The sequence below is a fragment of the Bufo bufo genome, chromosome 2 (genome assembly GCF_905171765.1).
Source record: "Bufo bufo chromosome 2, aBufBuf1.1, whole genome shotgun sequence".
Lineage (NCBI taxonomy): Eukaryota > Metazoa > Chordata > Amphibia > Anura > Bufonidae > Bufo > Bufo bufo.
Genome location: NC_053390.1, coordinates 502,848,955 through 502,862,069, shown reverse-complemented (window position 1 = coordinate 502,862,069; position 13,115 = coordinate 502,848,955).

Here is a 13,115-nt window from a genome sequence, read left to right as displayed (position 1 = left end):
TGCTGCTCTGAGTGCCCACTGACCTGCTGTCCACCATTAACATTCATAAAAATTTACTATGTAGCTGGAAGCAGGTCCTCTTTGCTTGCTGCGCCACTTCTTGCCACCCCCATAGCCCCAGCCTGCGGTCTGATGAATCTGGCTGCTGGGCACTGTGGGCAGGCACTGTGAAGACTGGAGGCGGGCATTTGGTCACACAGACACACTCACAGATGGGGGTGTGGGGCAGTGGGCGGGCACATCGGCGGCTGGTGGCGGGGTTAAGCACTGCAGCTTCACCTTCTCTGCCGGAGGAGGGGGCGGAGCTGCAGTGAGTGACTGAGTCACGTGCCCGCTCTCGGCGCTCTGAGTCCTCTCCACTCTTCCACCTCGTTCCAGCGCTTCACTCACAGAGAGTAATCGCTGGCCGCACCGCTCCCCTGCGAGCCGCAAATGAAGGCTCAAGGAGCCGCATGCGGCTCGCGAGCCGCGGGTTGGCCACCCCTGGGCTAAGGCCTCCTGCACACGAACGTGTGCACCCTGTAAATTTCGGGCAGCAATGCACGAACACCGACTGTGGGGCAGCCGCAGCGCATCGCGGACCCATTCACTTTTAGTGCTTCCGTAGGTTTCCGTTCCGTGCTTCCGTTCTGCACCATTCCAGATTTGCGGACCAATTAAAGTGAATGGGTCCGTAACTGCAATGCGGAATGCCCACGGAACAGCGCCCATGTATTGCGGATCGCAAATGCGGTCCGCAACACGGCAACGCGCAGCACACGTTCGTGTGCAGGAGGTCTAAGGCTGGGATTCCACGTCTCATTTTGTTATGTGGTTTTTGCAGCAAAAGTCAGGAGTGGATCAGAAATGGATGGCAAACATAAAGGAACAACTGAGTCTTCTTTTTGAATTGCATTCCAGTATTTGGCTTCAATAAGCATTAGTTCCAGTTGATTTCAGTTAGTCCCATCTGGAGTAACTTATATAAGGCTTATGGTAACATACATATGCAGCAATACACTTATACAATAATTATGATCATCAAGAGTGTTTTACATAAAAAAAAAAGTCTTTCCAGTTGATTGAAAAATCTTCTGTAAAAAGGTTCCAGCTTTAAAGGGGTATTCCAGTTATGTAATGTCGTGTGAAAGAGCCCTAGGGGATAGCTATTAGATAAGTGGGATCCTACCCCTGGGACCCCCAACAGTCACGAAAACGGGGACCCCATACCCCGTGGAGCCCCTCAAAATAAGGTCGCAGTTCTCTTGATTGGGGGGGGGGGGTCACAGGGGTAGGATACATAAGCAGAATACCCCTTTAATGATCAGAACAAAGAAATAAATGCAATCAGCTCACCGCCTTTGTTAGTCCTCGGTGCACGGATCCAAATCCATTGTAGAAACCAAATGGCAGGTCCAGCACTCGGCTCTTGAATAAAACCATAAATCTTTTTTTTCAAATAGTTAAAAAAAAAAAAAAGTACAAACTGGCACACAGCCGGACATCTCCCCACACCAGTTTTAGGCCTTAAAGGGGTATTCCAGTTCTTTGAAGTTATCCCCTATCCTTAGGGGCCCTACCAATCACGAGAATGGGACCCCATATCCCCTGCAGCCCCCCCATTTCTATGGGAGTTCTGGAGATATCAGAGTACAAAGCTGATATGAGTTGTGTAACATGGCTTTGTGGAGGCTCTGATCGTTTTTGGATTTCTAATATTTCCCTGAAGCCATGAAGTCTCCCATTATTATGTCACTTCACTTTCTAAAAAATTATAGAGCTGCACCCAGGACTGTAAGAGTTAATGTAGATTTTCATATACACATCACATGGTGTATGTACAATATGCACTTTGTCTGTTTTGCTTCACATTTTCTTTAGTGCCTGATCCATAGACATTGCTATGATTGTTTCTCGGGGCAGAGAATTTAAATTCTTTTATACTTTATAACCCTATGCAGACAAGAGAACCAATTTGGAAAATGTTATAGATTTTATACCTAACCATGTTTTTTATATAGATGTATTCCATTTCACTTCTAGATTATTACATTTAAGCTTTTGTTGCTGTAGATTATGCAGGAGAAAAGCATACTGTGAAAATTCAACATATATGAACTATTAACCCTTTTACTAGGAAGTGTAGAGTGAATCACTTCTGATAGTTTCTAGAGTAAGCCGGCTGCTCTGTAGCATGTAGCCTTTTTTTCTTTGTAACATGACCAGCCATTGACACAAATGCTGAATGTTTCTACATAAGCTGGCTTTATTGTTGTATGTTTAATATTCCATATGTTTTATGCCAGAAGTTTTATCCAGTGAACATTGGGAAGATAAACTTTTGATTTATCTTGTATACTTAACACTATGTTACCAGAGATTTTCTTTCTTTTTTTTTTCCTTAACAATGTTTCTGTTTATTAATAAATGTTTACTAATGTAAACCAAGTATTTGTTTCCAAGACTGGTACTCGAAAATGACATTTTGTATGGTACTTAAAAAAAAATTAAAAAAATAAAAGCAGATGAAAATACTTGTGTCATCTACATCTATCACAATGGAGAAATGATTTATTGCTAGGCAATGTAGTGCATGTTATGTTGCAGCTCATAGACTACGATTGAGTCTCAAAATGTGTGTTCCTGAAACTGGGCCTGGTCAGCTAATAAAATGTGCACCAAGATACAGTGCTGCCCATAATTATTCATACCCCTGGCAAATTTTGACTTAAAGTTACTTTTATTCAACCAGCAAGTAATTTTTTGACAGGAAACGACATAGGTGTCTCCCAAAAGATAATAAGACTATGTACAAGGGGCATTATTGTGGAAAAAAACATTTCTCAGCTTTTATTTACATTTGAGCAAAAAGTGTCCAGTCCAAAATTATTCATACCCTTCTCAATAATCAATAGAAAAGCCTTTATTGGCTATTACAGCAATCAAACGCTTCCTATAATTGCAGACCAGCTTTTTGCATGTCTCCACAGGTATTTTTTGCCCATTCATCTTTAGCAATGAGCTCCAAATCTTTCAGGTTGGAGGGTCTTCTTGCCATCAGCCTGATCTTTAGCTCCCTCCACAGATTCTCAATTGGATTCAAGTCTGGACTCTGGCTGGGCCACTCCAAAACGTTACTGTTGTTGTCTGCTAACCATTTCTTCACCACTTTTGCTGTGTGTTTTGGGTCATTGTCATGCTGAAATGTCAACTGGTGCCCAAGGCCAAGTTTCTCTGCAGACTGCCTGATGTTGTCATTGAGAATCCTCATGTATTGCTCTTTTTTCATGGTGCCGTTTACTGTGATTAGGTTCCCTGGTCCATTGGCTGAAAAACACCCCCAAAGCATTAGGTTCCCACCACCATGTTTGACAGTGGGGATGGTGTTCTTTGGGTTGAAGGCTTCTCCTTTTTTACCCCAAATGAAGGAAACATCATTGTGACCAAACAATTTAATTTTTGTTTTATCTGACCATAACACAAGACCAGAAGTCTTCTTCTTTGTCCAGATGAGCTTTTGCAAAGGCCAAGCGAGCTTTGAGTGCCTTATCTGGAGAAGTGGAATCCAGCAGTGTGCAGTGTCCGTTGGATTGTCTGCCTTGAGACATTGCCACCAGCAGAGCCCAGATTCACCAGGATGGCCTTGGTGGTGATCCTTGGATTCTTTTTCACCTCTCTAACTATCCTCCTGGCCAGCACAGGTGTCACTTTTGGCTTCCGACCACGTCCTCTGAGATTTTCCACAGTGCAGAACATCTTGTATTTTTTGCTCAAATGTAAATAAAAGCTGAGAAATGTTGTTTTTTTGTTTTTTCACAATAATGCCTCTTGTACATCGTCTTATTATCTTTTGGGAGACACCTATGTCATTTCCCGTCAAAAAATTACTTGCTGGTTGAATAAAAGTAAGTTTAAGTCAAAATTTGCCAGGGGTATGAATAATTATGGGCAGCACTATATATACAAACACTGAATATATTGGGACACATTTACTACAACCAGCTTTTTACAGCTTTGGTCTTAGTTTCCTCCTTGCGCTGCTGTAAGATTCATCATAAATCAGACCCGTTTATAGAAGACCTTGTGTACCAGGCTGGCATAGTTTTTCACCAACATTTGCCGGGGCCGGAGTCCCGGGTCTGATGTGGCCCCTGACATGCTCCCATCCCTCACAATTGCCAAGCATGCCGTGAAACCAGCTGTGCGACTTAATATTGTTGCACAGCCAAGTAAAAAGGCTTGCAACTAACTTTTTTTTCTTACTAAAATAGTCACAAGACCCTTAATAAATGAACCTCATTGTTTTAAATTGCTTTACTTGCCATATTTACTTATAAAGTTGAAGTTCTTAGCCACAGCAAAGCTACTTCTCACAGCTGTGTCCCTGCACTCACCAAACATGGGCCTAAGGGCCAAAATGAACTTGGGGCCAGTACGGAACCAGCTTTTCTGTGCTTTAATTAAAACAGGGAGGAGTCCACAACCAAAGTCACCATGAACAGTGCAAAAAAAATAAATTAGTTGGCACATCCACACAATATGAAGTACGGTGCAAGCACAGATCTACTTAATGCCTTAAAGGGGTTGTGTCACTTCAGCAAGTGGAATTTATCATGTAGAGAAAGTTAATACAAGGCATTTACTAATGTATTGTGATTGGCCATATTGCCTCCTATGCTGGCTGGATTCATTTTTCCTTCATATTATACACTGCTCGTTTCCATGGTTCCAACCACCGTGCAATCCAGCACTGGTGGTCGTGCTTGCACACTATAGGAAAAGGTGACAGCCTATGTGCGCTCCCATGGTCCTGGCCGTCAGAAAGATGTTCTTTCTTATTTATTGTTTTTCGTATGAGAATAAAAATGAAAGTATACAACAATCACAGTTATGGCAAATGTACAAGTACAGAATAAAGATGACATTTATCACAATTGTACACTGTCATACATTGATCAGTATAAAATCCCAATACCCCTCCCTCCACCCAACTCTCCCTTGTCCTCCCTCCCCCCAACTCTCCGTGTGGCCACATATCCTAAAAAGGAAATTATCACTCCAATATATTAGTCACCTGATATCCAATTTAAATATTACATCAATTACACTAATACTGTAGCTTCTTATAGCATCCATACCTCTGTGTTCCTTTATCTCAGCCCTCCAAATCCCATAAGAACTATACCATTCCAGATATGCATGAATCTTTGAGATAACAGACCAGGGCCAGCCAGACATGTCTTCCACTGCTTCTCAAATTTCTTTACAGTGCCTATTTTAATATGAATGCCACTTTCCATGGAAATCATGTGATTAACCATGTTAACCCATTCCGACTCAGTCGGAGGAGTCGGCTGTATCCAATGCTTAGCTATGGATTTACACAATCACATAGCTACAGGCTAATTTCCTTTCTTGTCCCAGATAATAAAATGTAACTTTTAATGATTCGCTTAAAATGAAGTCAGCACATTTATTAACTATTTTAAGTGAGCTCTAAACACTGTGGGTTAAAATTAGCTGATGCTCATTATTAGTGCCAGATCACTATGTTATTGAATTGCTTCGTTTTTAGACAGTGGCTGGGAGTGCACTTCCCCACACCACCACTCTGTAGTGCACTCCCAGCCACTGTCTAAAAACGAAGCAATTCAATAACGGTGATCTGGCACTAATAATGAGCATCAGCTAGTTTTAACCCACAGTGTTTAGAGCTCACTTAAAATAGTTAATAGATGTGCTGACTTCATTTTAAGCGAATCATTAAAAGTTAAATTTTATTATCTGGGACAAGAAAGGAAATTAGCCTGTAGCTATGTGATTGTGTATTGTTAAATCCTTTCCCAGATAGGGTCTAATTTATTTCTGTGTAGCTATGGATTTACGTGCAACATATAATAATTTAGCAATGGCTAACTTATGATCTGTAGAGACTGACTGACAGATCTTCTACATACCCAAGGTACCCTAACCATTGGAACCTGTGGTAATTTAACTTCATATCTTTCTTCTATTTGCTTATACACTGCAGTCCAGAAATGCTCCAGTTCCGTATAGGTCCAGAACATATGAATCAAGTCTACTTCCGGGGCAGTACACCGTGGACATTTAGAGTCCGCCCGCAGGCCCATCTGAAACATGTGCCATGGCGTCTTATATACATGGTGTAATAAAAACTGTTGTGAACATCACTGCGCCACACTCAAAGATATTCTGGGTATTGCCCCCCAAAACATCATTCTATTGCTCGTCTGTTAACACTCCCACGTCTCTCTCCCATTTACCCTTGAGACCTGCAAGTGGATTACGCAGTTCTTCATCCAATAAAATGGAATATGCCATGGAAATTATTTTGCGGGAAAACCTGGCTTGTACCACTAAATCAATCCCTGGCATTAAAGTCAATGTCAACGGACTTCCTCGTTCCTGACTCTGCAGGACATGTACAGTACAGACCAAAAGTTTGGACACACCTTCTCATTCAGTTTTCTTTATTTTTACTATGAAAATTGTAGATTCACACTGAAGGCATCAAAACTATGAATTAACACATGTGGGATTATATACATAACAAACAAGTGTGAAACAACTGAAAATATGTCATATTCTAGGTTCTTCAAAGTAGCCACCTTTTGCTTTGATTACTGCTTTGCACACTCTTGGCATTCTCTTGATGAGCTTCAAGAGGTAGTCCCCTGAAATGGTTTTCACTTCACAGGTGTGCCCTGTCAAGTTTAATAAGTGGGATTTCTTGCCTTATAAATGGGGTTGGGACCATCAGTGGCGTTGAGGAGAAATCAGGTGGATACACAGCTGATAGTCCTACTGAATAGACTGTTAGAATTTGTATTATGGCAAGAAAAAAGCAGCTAAGTAAAGAAAAACGAGTGGACATCATTACTTTAAGAAATGAAGGTCAGTCAGTCAGCCGAAAAATTGGGAAAACTTTGAAAGTAAGGGCTATTTGACCATGAAGGAGAGTGATGGGGTGCTGCACCAGATGACCTGGCCTCCACAGTCACCGGACCTGAACCCAATCGAGATGGTTTGGGGTGAGCTGGACCGCAGAGTGAAGGCAAAAGGGCCAACAAGTGCTAAGCATCTCTGGGAACTCCTTCAAGACTGTTGGAAGACCATTTCAGGGGACTACCTCTTGAAGCTCATCAAGAGAATGCCAAGAGTGTGCAAAGCAGTAATCAAAGCAAAAGGTGGCTACTTTGAAGAACCTAGAATGACATATTTTCAGTTGTTTCACACTTGTTTGTTATGTATATAATTCCACATGTGTTAATTCATAGTTTTGATGCCTTCATAGTCATGAAAATAAAGAAAACTCTTTGAATGAGAAGGTGTGTCCAAACTTTTGGTCTGTACTGTAGCTGTAACTACTGATAGAACACCCTGCTAGTCAATTGAAACTCTGCATTTGTTGAAAAGACTTGAGTCCCTTCTGAATAGAAAGCAATTTCTAAATAAGTGTAGGGGCACCGCGCACCTCCACTGGGCTACTGCACACTATAATGGGAGACTGCTACTCGATACCAAACTATAAGGCAAGATTTACCTTGCTATTTTTATTGGTCGTCCTTGTAGTTGCTTGTTAGTCCACGTGTGGAGTCACTTTACTTTTATTCTTAAGAGAGCTCAACAAGGATCTCCGCTGATTGTAGGCAAAGTTTTTCAAAGCTCGCCCCGGCCGGTGGGGTAGCTTCTACTTTCGTTTTTCGCTCACGCTCACAGAATGGAGCGGGTGACATCATCAGAGCTATGGTTCCTCACAGACACCAAAAGGGATTATACAACGCGTTTCTAGCACTACGGTGCTCTTCGTCAGGGATTCGCTAAGTTGCCTTCTTTGTCTACCTTTTCACAGCTACGATCCTTGTCTGTTTAATCCTTCTTCTGCTGTAAATAACTTAATGAAACCCAAATAACTAAATTTCTTTATTTAGCCCCCTCGGTTCTAATGTGTCCATATTAAAAATCCACTGTGTCTCTCTTTTTTTGACATATTTGAGATAATCTCCTCCACGTATATCCACTTTAACTATTTCCAACCCACAAAACAGGGAACCTTCAAATTTACCATTATGCTGTTCCCTATAATGCCTTGATAACGTGTGATCATCTACTTTCTTTTTTATATTATATATATATATATATATATATATGTTCATTTATTCTCTTCTTCAATGGTCTCTTTGTTCGGCCTATATAGATCTTTTGACATGGGCATTCAATGGCGTAAATGACACCCTTAGTATTACAGGATATATGATCCTTTATTTGGTACTTATACGTACCACTTTTATTTCCTATATGTACCCGTTTTTTGTTCTTATTCTGTGTGTGTCTACATCCTGCACAATTTTTACAGGGATAAAAACCTGTCAGTGGGTTCTTTAATTGTTTTTTATTCATTATTGCTGCACATTTTTTCGTGGATGCAATTATGTTTCCAATATTTGCTGCTTTCCTATATACAAATGCAGGTGCTGCTGGTATCAAATCCCTAATCCATTTGTCTTCCCTTAGTATATCCCAATGCCTCCGGGCGGGCCCCTTCCTCTGGTGGCGTTTAATTGACGATGTGATATTTATTTGGAGGGGTGAACAAACTTTAAATACATTTTTAAATGATATTAATAAAAATGAGTTTTATTTGGAATTCACCCCGAATTACAGTTTTAAAGAGGTTAACTTCCTGGATCTTATAATATATGTTGAAAAAAATAAAATTTATACAAAAAACCCACAGATTCTAACAGCTAGATTTTTAAGAACAAGCTGCCACCTCCCCCGGTGGTTGGATGATAATCCCAGAAGTCAGTTTATGCGCTTAAGGAGAAATTGTACAGACGTCATAGAATATGATAGGGAAGCTGAAAAACGACAGGACAAATTTGAAGATAAAGGCTATGATACAAATATACTAGTAGCGCAAAAGGGGGAAGTTAGGATGATCGAAAGAGAACAGCTATTGGGGGAGAATAATAAGAATAAAAAGGGAGCAGAAGGACAAGAGGATGGAAATAAAGAAATACCACCTATTATAATTTCATTCAATTCAGAGACAGATATATTCAGGAAGATAGTGGGTAGGCATTGGGATATACTGAGGGAAGACAAATGGATTGGGGATTTGATACCAGCAGCACCTGCATTTGTATATAGGAATGCAGCAAATATTGGAAACATAATTGCATCCACAATAATGAATAAAAAACAATTAAAGAACCCACTGACAGGTTTTTATCCCTGTAAAAAATGTGCAGGATGTAGACACACACAGAATAAGAACAAAAAACGGGTACATATAGAAAATAAAAGTGGTACGTATAAGTACCAAATAAAGGATCATATATCCTGTAATACTAAGGGTGTCATTTACGCCATTGAATGCCCATGTCAAAAGATCTATATAGGCCGAACAAAGAGACCATTGAAGAAGAGAATAAATGAACATATACAGTCAGGTCCATAAATATTGGGACATCAACACAATTCTAAAATGTTTGGCTCTATACACCACCACAATGGATTTGAAATGAAACGAACAAGATGTGCTTTAACTGTTGATCTTGGTCTCATCTGTCCATAGGATGTTGTTCCAGAACTGTGAAGGCTTTTTCAGATGTCGTTTGGTAAACTCTAATCTGGCCTTCCTGTTTTTGAGGCTCACCAATGGTTTACATATTGTGGTGAACCCTCTGTATTCACTGGGGTGAAGTCTTCTCTTGATTGTTGACTTTGACACACATACACCTACCTCCTGGAGAGTGTTCTTGATCTGGCCAACTGTTGTGAAGGGTGTTTTCTTCACCAGGGAAAGAATTCTTCAGTCATCCACCACAGTTGTTTTCCGTGGTTTTCCAGGTCTTTTGGTGTTGCTGAGCTCACCGGTGCGCTCCTTCATTTTAAGACTGTTCCAAACAGTTGTTTTGGCCACGCCTAATGTTTTTGCTATCTCTCTGACGGGTTTGTTTTGTTTTTTCAGCCTAATGATGGCTTGCTTCACTGATAGTGACAGCTCTTTGGATTTCATCTTGAGAGTTGACAGCAACAGATTCCAAATGCAAATAGCACACTTGAAATGAACTTTGGACCTTTTATCTGCTCATTGTAATTGGGATAATGAGGGAATAACACACACCTGGTCATGGAACAGCTGAGAAGCCAATTGTCACATTACTTTTGGTCCCTTAACAAGTGGGAGGCACATATGCAAACTATTGTAATTCCTACACCGTTCACCTGATTTGGATGTAAATACCCTCAAATTAAAGCTGACAGTCTGCAGTTAAAGCACATCTTGTTCGTTTCATTTCAAATCCATTGTGGTGGTGTATAGAGCCAAAAATTGTAGAATTGTGTCAGTGTCCCAATATTTATGGACGTGACTGTACAGTCGTGGCCAAAAGTTTTGAGAATGACAAAAATATTAGTTTTCACAAAGTTTGCTGCTAAACTGCTTTTAGATCTTTGTTTCAGTTGTTTCTGTGATGTAGTGAAATATAATTACACGCACTTCATACGTTTCAAAGGCTTTTATCGACAATTACATGACATTTATGCAAAGAGTCAGTATTTGCAGTGTTGGCCCTTCTTTTTCAGGACCTCTGCAATTTGACTGGGCTTGCTCTCAATCAACTTCTGGGCCAATTCCTAACTGATAGCAACCCATTCTTTCATAATCACTTCTTGGAGTTTGTCAGAATTAGTGGGTTTTTGTTTGTCCACCCACCTCTTGAGGATTGACCACAAGTTCTCAATGGGATTAAGATCTGGGGAGTTTCCAGGCTATGGACCCAAAATGTCAACGTTTTGGTCCCCGAGCCACTTAGTCATCACTTTTGCCTTAGGGCACGGTGCTCCATCGTGCTGGAAAATGCATTGTTCTTCACCAAACTGTTGTTGGATTGTTGGAAGAAGTTGCTGTTGGAGGGTGTTTTGGTACCATTCTTTATTCATGGCTGTGTTTTTGGGCAAAATTGTGAGTGAGCCCACTCCCTTGGATGAGAAGCAACCCCACACATGAATGGTCTCAGGATGCTTTACTGTTGGCATGACACAGGACTGATGGTAGCGCTCACCTTTTCTTCTCCGGACAAGCCTTTTTCCAGATGCCCCAAACAATCGGAAAGAGGCTTCATCGGAGAATATGACTTTGCCCCAGTCCTCAGCAGTCCATTCACCATACTTTCTGCAGAAGATCAATCTGTCCCTGATGTTTTTTTTGGAGAGAAGTGGCTTCTTTGCTGCCCTTCTTGACACCAGGCCATCTTCCAAAAGTCTTCGCCTCACTGTGCGTGCAGATGCGCTCACACCTGCCTGCTGCCATCCCTGAGCAAGCTCTGCACTGGTGGCACTCCGATCCCGCAGATGAATCCTCTTTAGGAGACGATCCTGGCGCTTGCTGGACTTTCTTGGACGCCCTGAAGCCTTCTTAGCAAGAATTGAACCTCTTTCCTTGAAGTTCTTGATGATCCTATAAATTGTTGATTGAGGTGCAATCTTAGTAGCCACAATATCTTTGCCTGTTAAGCCATTTTTATGCAACGCAATGATGGCTGCACGCGTTTCTTTGCAGGTCACCATGGTTAACAATGGAAGAACAATGATTTCAAGCATCACCCTCCTTTTAACATGTCAAGTCTGCCATTTTAACCCAATCAGCCTGACATAATGAACTCCAGCCTTGTGCTCGTCAACATTCTCACCTGAGTTAACAAGACGATTACTGAAATGATCTCAGCAGGTCCTTTAATGACAGTAATGAAATGCAGTGGAAAGTTTTTTTTGGGATTAAGTTAATTTTCATGGCAAAGAAGAACTATGCAATTCATCTGATCACTCTTCATAACATTCTGGAGTATATGCAAATTGCTATTATAAAAACTTAAGCAGCAACTTTTCCAATTTCCAACATTTATGTAATTCTCAACTTTTGGCCATGACTGTATATAATATAAAAAAGAAAGTAGATGATCACCCGTTATCAAGGCATTATAGGGAACAGCATAATGGTAAATTTGAAGGTTCCCTGTTTTGTGGGTTGGAAATAGTTAAAGTGGATATACGTGGAGGAGATTATCTCAAATATATGTCAAAAAAAGAGACAGTGGATTTTTAATATGGACACATTAGAACCGAGGGGGCTAAATAAAGAAATTTAGTTATTTGGGTTTCATTAGGTTATTTACAGCAGAAGAAGGGTTAAACAGACAAGGATTGTAGCTGTTAAAAGGTAGATAAAGAAGGCACCTTAGCGAATCCCTGACGAAGAGCACTGTAGTGCTAGAAACGCGTTGTATAATCCCTTTTGGTGTCTGTGAGTAACCATAGCTCTGGTGACGTCACCCGCTCCATTCTGTGAGCGTGAGCGAAAAACAAAAGTAGAAGCTACGCCACCGGCCGGGGCGAGCTTTGAAAAACTTTGCCTACAATCAGCGGAGATCCTTGTTGAGCTCTCTGAAGAATAAAAGTAAAGTGACTCCACACGTGGAGTAACAAGCAAGGAGGACCAATAAAAATAACAAGGTAAATCTTGCCTTATAGTTTGGTATCGAGTAGCGGTCTCCCATTATAGTGTGCAGTAGCCCAGTGGAGGTGCCCCTACACTTATTTAGAAATTTATTTTTGTTCAGTAACCACAGCGGAGGTACGGGGCTGTTTTTGGAGCACTGCTGCATAGCTGTAATAAGATAGCGCTGATGGATCTTGGTGTTGTTACACAGTAGATACCCTTCTGAATAGAGTTGAGATATCCTAATAACCCCAGCTCGTTCCCAATTATCAAATCCTTCCAGCTTAAAAATCTCTCATAACCGAGAATTCCTCCAAATAGGGGTATATTTCGTGCATCCATCTATCCCCAATAATTCTCTCACCCTCCACCATGTTTTGTGTAAAAGAAGTAAGGTAGGTAATCCAGGAGAGTGCAGGCGAAGTTTATGCGATTCCAAAGCCTCTACGAGGGATTTCTCTGATACCAATGACTGCACAATCAATCTTCTGGAGTAAAAATCACTACTCCCATCCTCTATCCCCCATCCCTGCATATGCTGTAGTTGTGCTGACATGTAATATACCCATGGATTAGGCAAGGCTATTCCTTCTTCTGTTTTAGACAGCTG